Below are 21,817 nucleotides of genomic sequence, written 5' to 3'. Positions count from 1 at the left end.
TTAGTCGAAGGCCGGGATTTGAGGCCGGGTGTTCGAGGGTGAATCGTGAGGTATCGATGCGCAATTCTTTCTTAGCTAGGTCTTGGCTAGTTAGGTTGACCCTGCCGTGGGGGCTTTAAAAATTTGGCCCCTTGAACTGGAGACGACTGCGTTATGCGACTTCGGCTGCTGCAATTGTTAATGTTGCTGCAGATTTACTAATTATGCCGCGTTCAATATTGATGATGACAGGGAGTTCAATAAATTATGCGGCAACATTGGGCCGAGCGGGTTTGAACTGTTGTGATGGATGCCAGAAATGGTAGCTTGAATTGAATGGGTACAATCATTTGAATGGTGCGTTCGTGAGAAGAAAAATAACTCTTCGCGGTATGAAAATGGACGATTACACAAACAAAGCCAATCTGTCAAAAAAAATGCGCTATGTTATTGCACGCCCTTTCGTTTTGTCTTCCAAAATGAAATTCAAAATTATCAAGCAAAAGTTGAATAGAAGAAAAATGAGCCTAAACAGACAAATGAGTATAAACGTGAGCTTATGATTACTCCAAACAAATCAGAAGTATCCTAAAGTTATTATGTATTATTCATTTAAATTCAACTGTTATAACTTGTGAAATATACAGTTTAACGATTCACCATAAAGTTAAGTTTTTTTTTTGCAGAAGCAAAATTTGAAAACAGAATTTAATTTTTTTCGATGGTTTTCAAAGTCTTCTTGCAGACAATTGCTAAAAAAAACTTAGGTGAGAAAAAACCTGGCCTTTTGAAAAGAACTTGGAAAGGATTCTACCTGTAAATATGTTATTCGCGACATCTCATCACATAGGTTTATAATGCTTTGGCAAAATGTCAATTTTTGCAGACCAGATCAAATCAAATAAAGGTGATTTTAATTGAATGTCATTAATTGATTTTGTTGAGGAATCTGAAATAATGAAATAAAAATCTGTCTCAGAATGCTGCTTCTGATATTTCTTAATCGAATCATTTCAAACAGTTTCATTACACTGAACTTCAATGTTACTGATTCAATTTTCAACTCAAAGACTGTCCACGCAATGGACTGCTTCATTTCCGAGTTTACTCCAATTCTTCGATGGCATCTTCAAACATTGTGGCTGAGAGATTCTTCTTTCAACTGCTCATCACAGCCATTACATAAGTTGGACCGAATTTTTCACCGTCTGGCAAATCGCCACATTTTCTGAGGAAGCCAAAGAAAGTAATGCTGGCTGCTTTTAGTTGTCGTAATTTTGGTGTGGGAAAAAGCGACGAAAACAAAAATTGTCATCACCATATAATCAGCCTGCAAGCAACCGCAAACCAGCAAAAGCGCGTCTCGCTTATTTTCATGACCATTTCGCTGCTTCCTCGAGACGTAAATGAGGAAAACGTCATAAAATCTTTTTTATTTTTTGGCTTGCCAGTGGGACACCACTCTTCGGTTTGTGTCGAATTCTGCGTCATTTGGAGACGCCTCGCCCCATTTCCTTTCCAAGTTACAAAAACTTGACAACCAGAAGCCGAAATGTTTGCAAAAACAAAACTTTTTTGAGCCTTGCGTAATTCAGAGGCGGGTCCGAAAGCATAAGTCCATAAAGAAACGGAAAAAAATGTTGGCACCCAGCATTTTCCGATTCTGCATTTGAATGAGTGAATCTTTTTCAACAGTCTGCAACATCATCTCACCCCCTGTTGTTTTTCCTTTCTGTTTTCCAACGATGACGAAAGAGTGAAAGAAAACTGTACAACAGTTTTGTGTTGATTAGATTTTAAAATTCTCGCCTTGGAAAATAAAAAAAGCTTTGCCCCAACAGTTTTGCAAACGAGGAAACTTCTTGAAAACATTCTCTTTCTTTTCCGAGCAAACCTTGAGCAAAACTGAACCTGTAGCAAACGAAATCTCGCATACTGTTGACGATAACGATAACAGCTGAATTTCCGGGGGAAACAAAAGTAAAGTTTTCCTACCCCAGACAGTCTGGTGTTTTGAAAATTGAAAGTTGTGATTATGAAGCTGATCACTTCCATCGGTATAAAAAGAAAAAGTTTATATCTACAGGATGCCGATTTGTCCTTCCGCATGATCTAGGAGTTACTGAAAATTGCATTGATAAATGCGGAATAAATTTACCTAGCCAATTAAAGTCACATGCTTCAGGTTTTCATAAGAGAAAAATTAAAGGAAAATGTTTTGACAAGTATACAACCATAATTTTTTTGAGAGCACACATTAAAATGTTTTTGAAACACTCCAAACTTTGAATTTGATGATGATCTGTTCGCTTTTCAAAACACGGTTTCAAAAAAAACAAAAGTAGACAAACTGACAATGAATACAGGAACGAAAAAATCCGCTTCTCAAAAAACGGTTTAAAAAAAAAAAGTGACAAAAATGACAAAAATGACAAAAATGACAAAAATGACAAAAATGACAAAAATGACAAAAATGACAAAAATGACAAAAATGACAAAAATGACAAAAATGACAAAAATGACAAAAATGACAAAAATGACAAAAATGACAAAAATGACAAAAATGACAAAAATGACAAAAATGACAAAAATGACAAAAATGACAAAAATGACAAAAATGACAAAAATGACAAAAATGACAAAAATGACAAAAATGACAAAAATGACAAAAATGACAAAAATGACAAAAATGACAAAAATGACAAAAATGACAAAAATGACAAAAATGACAAAAATGACAAAAATGACAAAAATGACAAAAATGACAAAAATGACAAAAATGACAAAAATGACAAAAATGACAAAAATGACAAAAATGACAAAAATGACAAAAATGACAAAAATGACAAAAATGACAAAAATGACAAAAATGACAAAAATGACAAAAATGACAAAAATGACAAAAATGACAAAAATGACAAAAATGACAAAAATGACAAAAATGACAAAAATGACAAAAATGACAAAAATGACAAAAATGACAAAAATGACAAAAATGACAAAAATGACAAAAATGACAAAAATGACAAAAATTACAAAAATGACAAAAATTACAAAAATGACAAAAATGACAAAAATGACAAAAATTACAAAAATTACAAAAATTACAAAAATGACAAAAATGACAAAAATTACAAAAATGACAAAAATGACAAAAATGAAAAAAATGACAAAAATGACAAAAATGACAAAAATGACAAAAATGACAAAAATGACAAAAATGACAAAAATGACAAAAATGACAAAAATGACAAAAATGATAAAAATGACAAAAATGACAAAAATGACAAAAATGACAAAAATGACAAAAATGACAAAAATGACAAAAATAACAAAAATGACAAAAATGACAAAAATGACAAAAATGACAAAAATGACAAAAATGACAAAAATGACAAAAATGACAAAAATGACAAAAATGACAAAAATGACAAAAATGACAAAAATGACAAAAATGACAAAAATGACAAAAATGACAAAAATGACAAAAATGACAAAAATGACAAAAATGACAAAAATGACAAAAATGACAAAAATGACAAAAATGACAAAAATGACAAAAATGACAAAAATGACAAAAATGACAAAAATGACAAAAATGACAAAAATGACAAAAATGACAAAAATGACAAAAATGACAAAAATGACAAAAATGACAAAAATGACAAAAATGACAAAAATGACAAAAATGACAAAAATGACAAAAATGACAAAAATGACAAAAATGACAAAAATGACAAAAATGACAAAAATGACAAAAATGACAAAAATGACAAAAATGACAAAAATGACAAAAATGACAAAAATGACAAAAATGACAAAAATGACAAAAATGACAAAAATGACAAAAATGACAAAAATGACAAAAATGACAAAAATGACAAAAAAGACAAAAATGACAAAAATGACAAAAATGACAAAAATGACAAAAATGACAAAAATGACAAAAATGACAAAAATGACAAAAATGACAAAAATGACAAAAATGACAAAAATGACAAAAATGACAAAAATGACAAAAATGACAAAAATGACAAAAATGACAAAAATGACAAAAATGACAAAAATGACAAAAATGACAAAAATGACAAAAATGACAAAAATGACAAAAATGACAAAAATGACAAAAATGACAAAAATGACAAAAATGACAAAAATGACAAAAATGACAAAAATGACAAAAATGACAAAAATGACAAAAATGACAAAAATGACAAAAATGACAAAAATGACAAAAATGACAAAAATGACAAAAATGACAAAAATGACAAAATTGACAAAATTGACAAAAATGACAAAAATGACAAAAATGACAAAATTGACAAAAATGACAAAAATGACAAAATTGACAAAATTGACAAAATTGACAAAATTGACAAAATTGACAAAATTGACAAAAATGACAAAAATGACAAAATTGACAAAAATGACAAAAATGACAAAAATGACAAAAATGACAAAAATGACAAAAATGACAAAAATGACAAAAATGACAAAAATGACAAAAATGACAAAAATGACAAAAATGACAAAAATGACAAAAATGACAAAAATGACAAAAATGACAAAAATGACAAAAATGACAAAAATGACAAAAATGACAAAAATGACAAAAATGACAAAAATGACAAAAATGACAAAAATGACAAAAATGACAAAAATGACAAAAATGACAAAAATGACAAAACTGACAAAAATGACAAAACTGACAAAAATGACAAAAATGACAAAAATGACAAAAATGACAAAAATGACAAAAATGACAAAAATGACAAAAATGACAAAAATGACAAAAATGACAAAAATGACAAAAATGACAAAAATGACAAAAATGACAAAAATGACAAAAATGACAAAAATGACAAAAATGACAAAAATGACAAAAATGACAAAAATGACAAAAATGACAAAAATGACAAAAATGACAAAAATGACAAAAATGACAAAAATGACAAAAATGACAAAAATGACAAAAATGACAAAAATGACAAAAATGACAAAAATGACAAAAATGACAAAAATGACAAAAATGACAAAAATGACAAAAATGACAAAAATGACAAAAATGACAAAAATGACAAAAATGACAAAAATGACAAAAATGACAAAAATGACAAAAATGACAAAAATGACAAAAATGACAAAAATGACAAAAATGACAAAAATGACAAAAATTACAAAAATGACAAAAATTACAAAAATGACAAAAATGACAAAAATGAAAAAAATGACAAAAATGACAAAAATGACAAAAATTACAAAAATGACAAAAAGAGCGACTCGAAAACACAATAATGGCATAATTATAGTGACGAAAATACATTCACATTTTTAGAATTATTTTACGTTTTCGTTTTCACGTTTGTTGTCTCTCTGTTATCTCTACAAGGAATGTTCCCTAGTTGATTTTCAGGAAATATGTATTGCCAAACAGGCATTTAATTTCTTTCAAATTTACGAACCGTGACTTCAAAATGAAAGTATCTCCAGAAACAATCGGAAGGTGGGTGGGAAAATAAGCAGTCCCAGAATCAACTGTCCAGTTTTCTCATTAGGGTCACCCTTTTTCCCTTCTTTCTGACAGCAACCGATCTTTTCGTCCACTTTTTCCACTTTCATCTTTTGGCGGCCATCCCTTAACGAAACAGAAAAAAGTAAGTCGTACCACCTCAGCTCACCACTAATTTGTGTGTGGTCACGAATTAATTAGCCAGACTTCTGGCCGCGACGTTTGTGGTCCACTTAAGAGGTTTGGCGCCATCCCGCCAAATCTTCTATGGAGCAGAGCAAACAAAAAAGTGTGAACCAAAAACATTCAATCGAAAGTGAGTTTGTTTTCGTGTTTGAATGGCAGAAATTCTCACTCTCATATACTGAACCCGAAACAAATCTCTAATTGGACCATGGAACAAAAAATGACTCGACTATTTGCCAAGAGTGGCAAAAAACCGACGATCATCTTTTGGACGGGTTTTCGATTTGGATTGAGCTTTTGCTTAAGGCACCTTCTTGAAACAAACAGATGACGGAGGTGTGAGTTTTCATGTAAGAGAACTTGTTAAGTTAATGTGCGTTTTCAGACTTTTTGAGCTTTTGCTTTGTGAGAACCTCTGTAAGTGGAAAGATCGTGAATCAAACAATCTTGACATCGGTTAAAACAGTCACGAATCATGAGTGAGCAGCATGATTGCGCAAAAAAGGGCCTTATTTAGAATGGAAAAGAATCTGAATCATACCTCTTTTCTGTATAAAAACTATCTCAACTTCCCAAAGCATCACTTCGTTATCGGAAAATTTTAATTCAAACCGGAGACAACAGAAAATAGTTTTCGCCACTTCGTTATCGGAAAATTTTAATTTAAACCGGAGACAACAGAAAATAGTTTTCGTCTCTTTTAATTATGTTTTAATGGTGTTTGTCATCGCCACAAAAACTTATTTCCAGCTTCCATTCTCCATAAATATACAAATAAGCAAAACACCAAAAAAATTACTCTCAGACCCATTTCGAATTAATAGAACACCGCCGGCCGATAAAAACACTCCAACGAAAATTAAATTTCCATTCCATTTCGTTTTCTATTTGCATCATTTCAGGTGTCCAATCAATCATTGCCCAACAATAGTCAGACGGGCAGAACGCTGCATTCCGGAACAGCGAAAAGTAGTAAGAAACGTTGTCGATAGTTGAAAGTGAAGACCGACGAACAAAAAAAAAAGTTCGCCAGAACCAGGCGTTCCGGATTCGGAAACCAGGAAACAAAAGCGCACGAATGGTTGCGACAGTACGTGGCCGGAAATGAGAAAACCCCACCGAGCGAAAGGTAAGATTAGGAGGGGAAATGAATTTAAATTGCTTTTGACTATTTTTTTTTTATGACAACACATGACTTGATGACTTCATAGTATCATCACTTCATGACATCATGACTTCACGACTTCATGACTTCTTGATTTTATGACTTCATGACTTCATGACTTCATGACTTCATGACTTCATGACTTCATGACTTCATGACTGCATAATTTTATGACTTCATGACTTCTTGATTTTATGACTTCATGACTTCATGACTTCATGACTTCATGACTTCACGACTTCATGACTTCTTGATTTTATGACTTCATGACTTCACCACTTCATGACTTCTTGATTTTATGACTTCATGACTTCACGACTTCATGACTTCATGACTTCATGACTTCATGACTTTATGATTTTATGACTTCATGACTTCATGACTTCACGACTTCATGACTTCTTGATTTTATGACTTCATAACTTCATAACTTCATGACTTCATGACTTCATGATTAAATGTCTTCATGACTTCATGACTTCAGGATCTCATGATTTCATGATTTTTTCACTTCATGACTTCATGACTTCATGACTTCATAATTTCATGACTTCATGACTTTATGATTTAATGACTTCATGACTTCATGACTTCATGACTTCATGACTTCATGACTTCATAATTTCATGACTTCATAATTTCATGACTTCATGACTTCATGATTTTATGACTTCATGACTTCATGATTTCATAAATTCATGGATTCATGACTGCACGACGTCATGACTCAATGACGTCATGACTTCATGACTTCATAAATTTATGGCTGCATAAATTCTTAACTTCATGACTTCAAGACTCCATGATTTCATGACTTCTGGACTTCATGATTTCATAACTTCATGAATTTATGACTTCATGACTTCATAACATCATGAATTCATAACTTCATGACTTCATGACTTCAAAATTTCATGACTTCATGACTTCTTAACTTTATGATTTCATGACTTCACGACTTCATGACTTCATGACTTAATCACTTCACGACTTTATGACACAACTTAAGGATTTCACAAAATTATTTTTTGAAGGCTTTGAAATGAAACAATAAACCTATCCAACACGTCCTTTGATAAAAAAAAAATTAAAATTTATATCGTTTTCTCTCCGAAAATTGAAACAACCATTCCGGCTGCAGCAACAGCAATCGGCTAAACAAACCTTTTGGCGGGACAATACTTTGTATGAATGCAATTGCTCTTTCGGCTGTCCGGAAGCGCCCATTAAAGTGTCCACAAGGCAAATAAATCATCGGCGCCAACAACGATTGGACGGACTATGAATAGGCGGGTTGCACTGCAACCGTACGAAAATGAAATAAAAACCGATTTTTTTTTACCAAAACGACGCTCTTTAGTTTCAGTGAGTTTTTAATTTGGCAGCCGTTCCGTCCCCATTTGATGGACGATATGAGACAAATTTTGTTTAGTTAAAAATCTATTCCTTAAAAAGTGACTTTGTTAATTTTGAAAATATTTTTTGAATAATGTATTTGTTTGAATTAAGTTTGGTTTTAAGTCACGACCGGATGTTTTTAATAAAATATTTTTGGCTATTTCGGTCTTTTTAGTATATAAAACAACTTTGTTTTGAAATACCCGACGTTTCGACCAGTTTTGGTGGTTTTTCCAAGGGAATTATCCCTTGAAAAAGACCGCCAAAACTGGTAGAAATGTCGGATATTTCAAAACAAAGTTGTTTGATATACTGAAAAGACCGAAAAGCCAAAAATATTTGAATTTAATTTTATAAAGATATTGTTCTCCGTAATTTATGTTTGTTACTTAACTTATCGGCCTTATCGTTTAAAATTGGTATCCTTTTTAGTAAAAATATCTTAATATTATGAAATTACACATATTAGTAGGTCAAGTGTTGTTCTCACCACAAGCGGAAACTTGCAGTGCGAATGAACTTTCTATCCGTCTATTTATAAAATTCCATAATCTCAAGATGTTCTTACTAAAAAGGACATCACTTTTCACCGGTAAGGCCGATAAATTAAGTAACAAATTTTAAATAACCTTGAAAAAAACAATTTAAAAAATTGCAAAATATTTTTTTTGCAATAATTTAAAAAATAAACAGTTAATCAAAAAATTTTACGTATCTGTAACAAAAATTTTACATCTAAGCTATCAGAAAAGGAACTTTTAATGAAAAATTAGTAGCCTACCCAAGCAACTAAAAGTCACAAATTCACTTGAATGGAGGCTTTGAAAGTTACATATTGGCTGGCAAAGAGAATCAACTGCCCAATTTCCTTGAGTGAACTTTACCCGAGCAGACTTTGATGCCTGAATCGATAGCAAACAGTAACCAAAATGAGCTATCAATACCATAATGATAGCATAGGTAAGTATCGCATTTTTGCCGATGGCAAAATTAGGTTTCGTTGGAGCATCAATATGTCGAAAGATGATGCCTTATTAATACCTTAATAAGGAATTGAGGCCATAATGAAAGCACTATTTGGTTTTGGGTTTTCCATGATAGCAAAAAGAGGCATCATGAGGGTACCATTTTTTATGATAGAGCAGGAAAGTGAGATCAAAATGATAGCATTATTTGGTATTCAATTTTCTATGATGAAAAATCAGATTGAATTGAGTGTTTGGTTTTTTCCAGGATAACATAAAGAAGTATTATAAGAATATCTCGAGCAGACTTGATGCCTGAATCTAGAGCAAACAGTAACGATGGCAAAACTAGGTATTTTCAACTTTTAAAAAAATATCAGAGTGGGACAAAAATAAGGTTTTGACAGCAAACTGAAAACATAATAAGGCATACAAATATACTTAAAGCAAAATCAGGCATCATCCAAGAATCATAAATTTTCAATTAACAGAAATCTGAGGTTCTTGTTTTTTAAACTGATTTTTGTAAAATTAGACGAATAGTCAGATTTGTATACCATTTTTAGTTTTGATGAATTGTTGGTTGAAAAAATAGAAAATAAAAGTTTCCGAGCTAAATCAGTCAATCGTCAAAAAATTAACGAACAAACTACTGCCTTGACCAGAACATATTTTAAAGCAGCTTTTTATATTTAATTCAAATCAGTTTTGTATTTTTTCCTAAACATTATAATATCTGTGTATAATGCTTAAACAAGTTAAACTCTGATAAACTTTTTAAAGTCAAATTTCAAGTATAATTGCGACTGAAAAACTTAGCCTAAAATCCAACTTTCATTGTCACGGACAATATCATAAAATTTAATCCATATGTGCAAATCATAAAATATCAAAATGAGTCTCTAAAGCCTAGTCCACATTACGCAACCTAAACTGCGATTTTTGTTATGAGGCGAACTTTGTTACCTGTTGTTGTTGTTGTTGGAAGCCTGAGACAGTCTCAGTGTCTCGCAAATAAAATGGAAGACGCTAAGACCGCCTTCTGTGCTAGTCCACACACACTTCTTATCAAAAGCAGATTTTATTTATAAGATTTTGTACATATTATGTTTTTAAACTACACACTACACATTCAATAACGACATTCTTAAAATCTATTTTCTAATTTTTCCTGCAAAGACACTGGAGAAATTGACTAAATTAATGCCAAGATATACAAACTTTATTGATTCATTCATTTGCAGATGTGCTTTTTTAGGTATAAAATTCAATTGTTTATCACAATTAATAAGTGATAATTTTAAGTAATGTTAATTCAACCTCTTTTAATTCTTGCAAAATTATTGCTTTAACCCTTTTTTTCTCTCACAATTTTAACTGATTTAATAATCTGATAATTAACTAAGAATGCATCGCTTGTTTAATTTAGAACAAAAACATGTAAACTTTATATCATTTGAATTTACGATTTTTAAATTCTGTTTTGATAAATCGAGAAACTTACGTTTGGGTATAATTTTATAAGCGTGCATCAAATGTCAATGTTTTTGTTTTGTTCTCGCGAACGCGAATTCGGATGTGCGACTTTTTGTGCCATAATGAGTTGTGTTGTGCCTGGTTATGCTGCTAACAGCTTATCAATTTACCTGTTAGTTTGGTTCTTGAAAGATTCGGTTCGGTCTGGCTCACAAATAGGAGCATACAGTTCGGTTTCCAAGAATGTACAAACCAGATACGGATCTACAACTGCCGGAAATTTGTTACCTGCACTTTGTCGATGGATCTCTGCCTATCAGGAACTGTTTCAATTCTACAACAAGTAAGTGTCTACTAATTAAGCCCAACCTAGTTCAACTTAGTGTAAGAATTTCAAGAAAAATAGGTGCTGAGTTTATTTACAAGTTCATCAGCTTTAACTAACATAAGTAGAACATTGTTTTTGAAAAGATTAGGCATCGGAAATATGTATTTTTTTGTTTCTATATAATTTTCCAACATTCATGACTTGCTCGTCTTTCATGTTTATATTTCTAGATGCATGCCGCTCGAAACCCCAAAAACAAGGAATTGTGGGCTTTCCGATGCTTGCTGGTTTGGATTATGCTACTCCCAGGATTGGTTATTGTTACACAGCAGGACCGGTGTTCATGGAACTTCCAGGTGTGAATAGAACGTGTCGGACTATTCTTTCGGATATGTTTAATAATCCTCACTTGAATTGCAGGAGTTCATGAACTAGCAGCTAACCAGGTAAGTAAGTATGTTTGGTTAAAGCAATCATCCAATTAACGTTTACTTTTTCTACCATTTCAGCTTCGGTGAGGTGCTCTCCCATGCCAGAATACTGTTAAGTGTTAATATCACCATCAATTAGCGTTGTTGAATATGAACTGATTTTGTTATAGTTTTTTCATGTCTGATAATACATAACCGAATTATATGATAAGGAATTAAATTTATCTGTTTTGAGTGCTACCGTAGATTGTGAATTACCGAATGCTATACGCGCAAGGTCTTCGAAATTGCGAAGAAACTTCATATTTAATTCAAGGATCAGATCAGCTTCCAGATATTCATTAACCGGTTCAGATTAAAAAATCAGATTAAGAAATGCTAGTCAGTAAGAAATGTCTGAATATGAAACAGGTGAATGATAGTATACAAATTCAGAGAATAGAAATAAAAAATTAGAATTGGAATTGAGATCCACATTCATGTTTAAAATCAGCTCTAAATTCATAGTTCAGCTCTATAATGTTAGATAATATCTGAAATTTCGGATTTGGTGTGCAGAAATCAAAATTTAAACCCAAAACTGTAGGTATGGTGATAATTTTTTGTTTCTTTATGTTAATCGCTTCCACGTATGCAACTATATGTGCTGGCGATATTCATGATACAAACGAAGCTTATAAACATCGCATTGCGATATGTTATGATCATCGCCTCCACATATAGATGCATAAGTTCAGGCGTTTTTACAATACTATAATGAAACGAGTCAATCCTTAGGTAGATCAACGATGAGCAATCTTTTATCAACGGGCCAATAACAATTTCAAATCATATTCAAATTCAAATGTTTAGAATCAATTAACATATTTCTAAACTATTTTACAAATTTTCACGAATAATCATAGAGTGTATAGATTGGATGTAATATTTTTTTAAATCTTCAGTTTTTTTTCCAAAAACAATGATTTTTCTAGAACTTTTTCCAAAAACTTATAAAAAAAATTGTGATTTTTTTTTGCAAATATTTTCAACTATTTCACATGACAATAACTAAATATTAAAAACAATACCACAAGTAAATGCTTGCCAGTCTTCAGCAAAACTTTAGTGAAAAAGATGAAATTATTTGATTCTAGATTAATTAGAACCAACAATTTAAAAAGTATAAATCTGATTTTGCAATCAGGTTTATCACTTTAAAACACATTTTAAATCCCTTCATAAAGATTGCGCAATGATTTGGACGAGGAAAAATAATGTTAAATAATTTTTTTTAATCAACAATCATCACTTTTTTTTTGTACAGAAACGTTAAAGTAATACGATAGTTTTGAATGCAATAAGATTTTTAAAATATAAATTCAATTCAATATAATGGTACCTGAATAAGGTAATGGATTTTTCGTTGAAAAAAAAAATTCTGCTTGAAAGTGATTTGTTGATAACTTAAAATCTCAGAAGATTTGTGAACTCCTAAAAAAATGCTATTAAAATAAGAAAAAAAATTTACCGATACTATGTTCTCATGATATAAGTATTATACACAATGCATAAGTGAAGGCGATTTTTTTGCAAGGTATGCATACTTATTTTTTATAGCTAGTGTAATGTCGGATGATTGCATAAATACAGGCGATTTTTTTTTCAGAGATTCCATCCTATTAGATGATTCATCGCAATATAGGTGATTTCAGTAATTCATTGCGATTTACCTCACAAAGCAAACTTTAATATTTGAATTATGTATGTAATTTTTTGCTATCATGCCTTGTTAGCAAGATTTGGGATAGTTTTGCCCTGATATAGGTGGTAAAATGCGAAAAATTTGGGTATCTGAATTGCATATGCTGATAGCATATGTATGCCATATTTTGGTTTCCTCGACAGGTAAATGATACCTCGTTTTGCCAGCATTTTGAAAGAAATTTTGAAAGCACATCGATACCAATTTTTGGAAGCAGTTGAAGCCAAAAAGTGGCATCATTATGCTCTCAAAACGCATTTTGAGATGGTGGTTAAACGAGGTATCATTAAGGTTTCAGTGAAACCTACACTTGACATGATTGAGGTATCCATATATGAAAAGTGAGACCCAAATTTTGGCATTGTACCACCTTTATTCGGGCAAAATGATACCTCATTTTAGTTTCAAGGCATGATAGCAAAATTAGGTATAATTTTGCTATAAAAGTCTGCTCGGGTATGTACTAATTACTGAACTTGAAAGTTGCAAAACTGATCAATATGTACGTTAAAGGTGACTTATTTTGCACAATTCCCATTAGTAAACTTTATGTAGTCATTAATGAACTAAAAAGCTGCAAAAGTGATTAATATGTACTGTGTAAAGAACTTAAGTCACATAAAGAGAAAAAAGTGCTCAAAATGGGATTTACAGAGTCACAAAAAGTGCATTAAGGTGCTTTCTGGCTGGGTGTGTGTGCCTGTAGGTATGCTACAAAATTATATCACCACATCGAGTTTTAGTTTCAGTTAGAGCAACATTTAGGCGTGGTCTCGTGGTAGCGTGTTCGATTCTCACTACGAAGGTCGGAGTTTGATCCCCAAGTCGGGCAAGTTTTTTTTTCAATAAGTAATTTGGTAGTTGAGTGACCATTCTGATGCGATATTTGTAGGAAATGTAGGAAAGAACATTTGAGCAGCAAATTGAACAAATCTAGGCAAACTTTGGAATACAGCGCGTGGCATCATGGCGGCACGGCACTATGTACTGAATGTAGTAAACATTAAGGAGAAGTTGATATGAAACGGTGCAATTGAGATAGAGAGAGAGTTTGAATTACATGAGTTTGAGAGAGAGTTCGAATTACATGGAACTGGGTAAACTTTTTTGTAGAAGTTATCTTAACCGTTTTCCTAAAGTGCTTGATTTGGACCTCTGAACGAACATAAAAAGTCTAAACAAGTAGCATAGAACATTTTTCGGCGTTTTCAGTAGCTTAAAAAGTCCAGATATCAATTTGGCCTATCGTGCTTTGTTACGAACTTCTCGCAAACTTTTTAGTAAGACAAAAAAGTTTTTAGCTGTTTAACAGGGATATGTCTCTTAGCATTGATAAACAATCAATTCAATTCACATCACTGTTGGGTGGCAAGCGAGGTATTGAATGACTACTTTTCATGCAATACTTTGCGAGGCACAAGCAGTGATGTCAATTGAATTTATTATTTATCAATACCATGATAAACAGCTTATAATTTTTTTTGTCTTATAATTCGTATCTTATTCGTAACCTTCTGCGACAAAGTTATTCTGCGGAAATTTTTTTAGAGAATTTTTAAATTGGCACAAAAATCATCAGCAGGCTCGTTTGCACAGAAGAAACAAAAATGATATTGATTTTTCAGTACAACATATTCAAATTTCTCACACGATCCCTAAAGTTCAAATTTACTCTTGTAAACGTTATTTAAAAATTCTGCTAAAAACCATGGAAAAGTTTTGAACCAATACGAAGCGTTTTAGACCGCAGGGTCTGAGAAATTCAAAAATGAGCTCAAATCGACTCAGTCTAATGCTTTACCCAAGTAACCAAAGATCGCATGAATACTTAATTTTGTGCATCAAAAGTTCACATTTGGCTAGATAAAAGGTACTCGTCAGAAATGAAGATAAGTGCTTGTTTTGGGCTTCTGATCGAACTTAAAAAGTGTAAACAAGTAGCATAGAACATTTTTGTGGGTTCCAAGTACTTTAAAAAATCAAGGATTTAATTTGGCTTATCATGCTTCGTAACGAACTTTTAATGATTTTATTGGTTCCATACAGAATTCTTAAGAATTTTTTGGTTCCATGCAGAACTTGATACGAACTTTTTGGTTCCATGAGGAACTTCTATAGAACTTGAATGCAGACGTTAGCATTAAGATTTTGCACACGAGTGAATTACAAAATATCAGAGCTACGAATATACGAATAACGAATTAAACCCTCAAATAATTAAATTAATCATTTGTTGTAATGAAAATGGATAGATAGCATAAATCTAGTAAATATTTTACTTTTTTTTATCTAACATATCGAAACAAAAAAACACAGCTCCTCGTTAACAATCCGATTTTCCTTCATTTTTTCATTGCGAAGTTTTTATTTTAGCTGAAGCTGGGAAACCTCCAGCACCTAGAGCAAATTTATTTCCGGCTAGAATCGACAGTAGTTTTTTGCAGCTGTTAGCTATATATTTGTCTATAGGATAAGATTGACTCGAACTTTCTCTACCACTTGTTTATAGTTGAAACAGTTCCGCTAATCTTCATTGTCATGATTGGAAAAACCTTGATGAGCAACCACATGAAAGCGTTCTCCATTTTTTAAACTAAAATTGGAAACAGATAGTCAGAAAATTAATCCCAAAAAACAACTTAAAGCAATTAAATTATTCACGTTTAGATTCAATTCCTTCTAGTTTGTTTTGAATAAAATTGAAACATCCTTTGGTGAAAAGATTCGAATGTTTACATTTTTTAATATCGCCTGCTTTGAAAAAGCGATTATTCTAAGTTTCTTTTATGTTGATGTTTAAAATAACAGCAATCTAACTATTGGCCATGGTATAGAGTAGAGATGTACCGAATAGTGATATTCGGCGAACGGCCGAATACCGAATATTGACCTTTTCAACTATTCGGCCAAACGAATATTCAGCCGAATATTTTTTTTTTCTACTTCATCCATCTTGATACTCCTTATGTTTTTTAATCGATTATTCTCAACCAGATGTTCTTCAAGTAGATCTTCTTCAAGTAGAGGTCTCTTTGATTTTCAAAATGTCACCAATAGAAAGATGGACATCAGATAAATTGTCGCTTCTAGGGCGTTTATCACCACAGAGATTGGGTTCCAGTGAAATTTGGGACAAAATATGTCAAAACAGATGCCAAGCTATTTGAAATTTCTTATTTTATATTGAATCAAATGAATGTCGAATTTTAGCTAAATGGCTTCAAAATAGTTGCAAAAAAAACGATGATCTTTAACTTTAAGAATACCATATTTTCTACCAGACGAATCCACAGGGCCGGGTCTGGACGATTATTGAAAAATTTGTTTTGAAAAAGAGCACGACTCAACAGAATCTAGGCATTATTCTCTTACATACAAGAAGATAAAGAAAGTAAATCACTTTAAATTTATTGTTTTCATCGAATGACAGCAGCAGTGTTAAAATCGTATCGAAGGGTTGAAGAATAATTGATGTTTATATTTAAATTTACCCTAATTAATCGTTTTTGAACGCAACATCTAAACATTTTCAAATTGAAATTTAAGTATTTATTTGATTTAGCAAATAATATGAATAAGCCCGTGTAAAATCCGGGAAATTTCCAATGATATCTGGCCACCCCGGTCAGATTTGACTTTTCTCGAATTCTTTATTGGATTTATGGACAGGCCTGGATATTTAAGAAAATTTGGAATAAACGATAATCAAGGTATTTACAGTGAAAAAACAACGATACACTTAAGATCTTTTACTGAAACCATAAGGTTTTGATGATTTTGTAGCTTTTTCAACATTACTTTTGGATATTTCATAAATTTTTCGACATCAGTTGAAAAATTTGACAAGTCTGCTAGTGTATAAAATTTGAACAATAAGTATTCGGCCTATTCGGCCTTGGCTCAACTATTCGGTGAGCCGAATATTCGGCTTAACGGTTTTTTGGAAGTATTCGGCGCCGAATATTCGGCCGACCGAATATTCGGTACATCTCTAGTATAGAGTTAGGGTATTCAGTTCTCACCTCGTTGGATCAGGTTAAAATCTTCAAGCATGCAAATTTTTCAAGTAAGTCTTAATACTAATTCTCAGTTACAGCAAAATTAAAATTGATTAAAAAGGTATAATATGACTGGCACCAAGGGAAGACGCTGGCTCCGGATCGTCAACAGTGGAGGTAAGTAAGAAATATGTTAAAAGATTCAAAAGTTCTAAGTTCAATGTTTCATGCCAAAACATTGAAAAAATAATCTGGACAAGGTCTTTTGCCGACCCCTTGTCCAAAATTATATTTCTAACGACCCCCGATTGAAATTTGGATACCTGAAATCAATACGATGAAAAAGCACGACAATATTGCAAGAGCAATGAACTGTTATTATTGTGGAATCCGTTGGCCGACCCCTGATCCACAATTTGAGACCCAAATTCAATTGTTCGTTCTTAAAAACTCGTGTGTGCAAAATTTCATCTCAGTCGTATGCATTATCATTACAAAACCTCAAAAACAGTGAACAAATCATATGGACGACCCTTTCCACCGACCCCTGACTCAAAATTTGACTCCTTAAATCAATTGTCCGTCCCATAAAACCTTTTTGTGCAAATTTTTGTCACAATCCAATGAATATTAGTGTCAATATCGCGAAAATAGTGAACAATTAATATGGGCGACCCCTTTTGCCGGCCCCTTACGCCAAATTTGATACCTGAAATCAATTACTCGTCCCTGAAAACTCCCGTGTATAACTTTTCACCTCAATCTGATGTATTATAACACCAATATCGTAAAAACATTAAACAGTTGATTAGGACGACCCCTTTGGCCGACCCCTGCCCTGATCCTAAATTTAATACCTGGAATCGGTTGCACTTCACTCAAAATTCCTATGTACAAATATCCATCTGAATCTCTTGTATAATAACGCCAGTATCGCAGAAACATTAAAAAGTTGATATGGACCACCCTTTGGGACGACCCTTGATCCTGAATTTGACTCCTAGCATCGATTGCTCATCCTTTAAAATAATGCACATTAACGCCAATATAGCAAAAACAATATTTTTCTTGTATAGACGACCCCCTTCCAAAGGGGTCATCCGAAAATCTGACAACATTTTTGGTCCCAATGAGCATTCATGTCAAGTTTCAGCTAGCAGACGGCTGATCCTATAGAGGACAGACAAATAAACAAACCCACAGAAATTGCTTTTATTTATATAGATACACGAGGTATTCACTTTTCTAGTAAAAAAATATTTTCTCTCATGAATACAATCAACAAAAATTTCGACAGCTATTTGACAGAAATTTCTGACATGTCTCATAAAAGTTCAAAACAAGTTTTTCACGATAGTAAGATATTTCTGGATCAGTTCATCAAATAAAAGGTGCTTAGCGACCGTTTGGATCCTTCTTGAAAAATGTCGCATGTAAAGCGTGCCTAGAAGTCGCAAAAATCCTTTTTTCAGCCAAATGTGATCTAGGGAGTCCCATGTTCAAGAAAGTACGCTAATTTTGGTTGGTTGGACAGTCCTCTTTGCAGTTTAGTAATATGTTTTATACAATTGTACCCGTTCATATATTATAATGGAATAGAATCAACAGAATTATGTCAAAAAATTATTTGGAAACATGTGTTCAGACTTATTCTAATTTTTTTTGGCTTTTGCCAGATGCTGACTTTTAACAATAAAATGATTCATAGAACTTTTTGAAAATGTTTTTAAGAGAAGAAAATTCATTCTCGATTTTTACTTTCCGTCCATATGCTCCCACGCGGTAAACTGGTTGAACCATTGCATTGATGCGTGAGAGACTTCTTCAATCCACAAAATTACATCGAGCTACAGAGATGCTCGACGATGCTGTTATTGTTTTAGCCTCTAAGTGGATAAGTGGTCCACAGATTACCAACAACAACGAACGATTCACTTTACAACAGAGCTTGAATCCCCACAAACAGCAACGAAGGTTCTGTTGCGATAGCAAGCAGCAACGAAATCGACCAAACAAGGATGGCGCCCGCTGTTGTGTGTTAAAAGGGAAAGAGCTGAGGGAAGGGGTTAGTGATATTCCAGGAAGTAAGGTTACAAAACATCAGAGCACCATACCGGTTGGTATCTCAGTGCTCGTCTGTGGAAAAACGATGCTACGACGATACGACCGGCCTAGAGAAGAGACAGTGCGTTCTCTTGGTTGAAATCCTAAGTGCCCATTACGGTAGATATTGTTTACAACTTTTGATTGGATTGATTAAGCGATTGGGAGGACTGGGTTTTATGAACTAGGTGACAATTTGTTACTCACTTCACCGGAGATACGAGTTAGTTGATTGTGATGGAAGACTTACGGTGTAGAGTTTGTTACACATTGGAATAAGGTGTTTGTAAAAAAAATCAATCATAGCACACCATTCTTGTCATGACGTGCCATGATTAATTTTTATTTTGAAAACTTTAGAGCAAGTTCACTCGTGTTGGGGAAAAGTAGTAGAAATTTTGACACTTTAAGCACATTTTGAAAACTTTACCATGCAAAAACATTTAAAGATCTGCGGCATTCAAGTTTTTAAACAACACGTGTTCTATTTCCGCATGCTGCGATGCAAAAATAGCAATATTGCTATCACATACGGCTGAAATAGAAACAGTGCTGTAAAAACATTTTTTTTAGAATTTTCCATTAAACAGGAAGGTTCTTGATTGCCCATATCTTGAATATATGGATTTCTATTGTCTTTGAAGACATGAACACATGGAATGGCCAGTTTTATGACTTAATTTGTTTCCTTCCAGGTGACACCTCTCAGAATGGGGGGGGGGGGAGGGTGGTCAGAAGCCATACAAGCGATAGCCTTTTTCGCAAGGGTAAGGCTTTCTTGGGTCAAACTACCACGGATAGTTTTCCTTTGGTACTTGCTAGGCATCTCAAATAGGAGAAAATATGTATTAGTAACACCTAACAATCAACAAACTATGCCGGGCTTACCCAACTCAAAGAGTGACAGATTTACCCCCACAACATGCCTAATATTAAGAATACAATTTGTACCACTTTAAAGATTAAACTTACCTCAACTCGAATCTTAGCGATAATCAACAAGGAAAGATACCAACCGCATACCAACGATAACGAATTTGGAGCTTTTTCACGAATTAAACCCTCAATTCCACCCGCAAAAAACCACAGTCGATTGCACATCAGCAGCTCTTCGGATTTTTTTTTGTTTATTATTTTGACGTTTAATGCTGGGACAATGGGTTTGATGTATGTCAATATATTTTAAATTAGAAATACTAACATGTACAGTGTTTATAAACACTAAAAATCTTGGTTTTCTGGTAAAACTCCGATGGTGACGGACTGACTCCCGGTTCCCCTACAGGCAAAAATCAAACCAGTAGAAATAATAAATAGGCTCATCACGACGCACAGGGGTCCCATTCCCAAAAACCTGTCAAAAAGTACGTTTGGAAACATTTTTTATTCTGAAACATGTTAAAATCATTTGATTATCATAATTTTACTGAAAATAAAATACAATGAGATTTTTAGAGGGGTCGTCAGACTTTATTTTCTGGAAACGATGTTTTGATTGATCCCACGTTTCGATGCTTTATGACATCTTCTTTATGGAATAGTATAAATTTCATTGATTTTAATGTTTCTAAATTATGTATGTTTACCTATTCTTCTACTTACAATCTATTGTTTATTTTTATTCTTCTCTAATCGTCTCTATGTTTTTGAACTTACTGTGTAGAACATATGAATATAATTAATTGGTTTCAAGCAACACTATTTTATAAAATAACATACACATTTGGATTTTTCTATGATTTTTGAAGATCGAACTTTCAAAGCGGTATAACTTTGAAAAAGCATTACCAATATTGCTACCTGCCCACTTGGGTTATGATTGTTTGTTTTGGGTTTTTGAGAGAGTTGAAGATGGATGAATAGGTTGCGCTAAGTTCGGTGATGTCAGTTCTAAAATTGATTGTGTTGGGTGTGTTATATATGTGACACATTTTTGAAAATTTTAGACTGTGGTAATTAAGGGTACTATCATGTATGTAAACATTCTCAAGATCAAAGTAATTCCTCTTATTTTCAGCTATACACTGATCGAGAGTTAGTTAGCTAGTTAGCTAGTGTAGAGCAAAGGCGGGACAATTCATGGGAGCTTTTCATCAACATGCCTTCTAGCCTAAAATTTCATCACCTATCAAGCTTTCCCCTATTGGCGCTCTAGTGCCTGTCTATCCACCTTTCTTTCAAATTTCTATAAATAAATAAAAAAAAATCTCTCTAGTTTCATTCCGCCGAACATGCCATTAAAATTGTAATCATACAAATTATGGCGATTAAAATCATATAACATATAATGTGTAGAGGTGGGAAGGTTGAGAAATAAGTGCTCGGGTTGGCGAGAAGAACGCAGGCAAGGGAGCGTGTGGGACGAATGTGGGGGACAAAACTATGACAAAATTACAACAAAAAGTAACAAAATGATGACACAAATAAGACAAAAATTTGGCAATAAAATGAAAAAAAAAACATGACAAATGTGGTAAAAGTATGACAAAATTATGACAAAAAAAACAAAAATCTGACCATTATGACTTAAATTTA

The 21,817-nt window shown here is 32.8% G+C and overlaps 1 protein-coding gene across 6 annotated transcripts in view; it reads left to right on the top strand.

The window, feature by feature from the left end:
* LOC129745835 (vasorin) overlaps positions 1-21,817 on the top strand; it is a 596,253-nt gene that overhangs the window by 317,598 nt on the left and 256,838 nt on the right. For all 6 annotated transcript variants that reach the window (XM_055739197.1, XM_055739194.1, XM_055739196.1 and 3 more), the window contains one exon: positions 6,577-6,803. The gene's annotated coding sequence lies outside the window, so the exon portion shown is untranslated. The remainder of the gene's footprint in view (positions 1-6,576; positions 6,804-21,817) is intronic.

Source organism: Uranotaenia lowii, chromosome 2 (assembly GCF_029784155.1).
Source record: "Uranotaenia lowii strain MFRU-FL chromosome 2, ASM2978415v1, whole genome shotgun sequence".
NCBI lineage: Eukaryota > Metazoa > Arthropoda > Insecta > Diptera > Culicidae > Uranotaenia > Uranotaenia lowii.
Note: the sequence above shows the minus strand (reverse complement) of the source record. Positions and strands in the feature narration are given on the sequence as shown.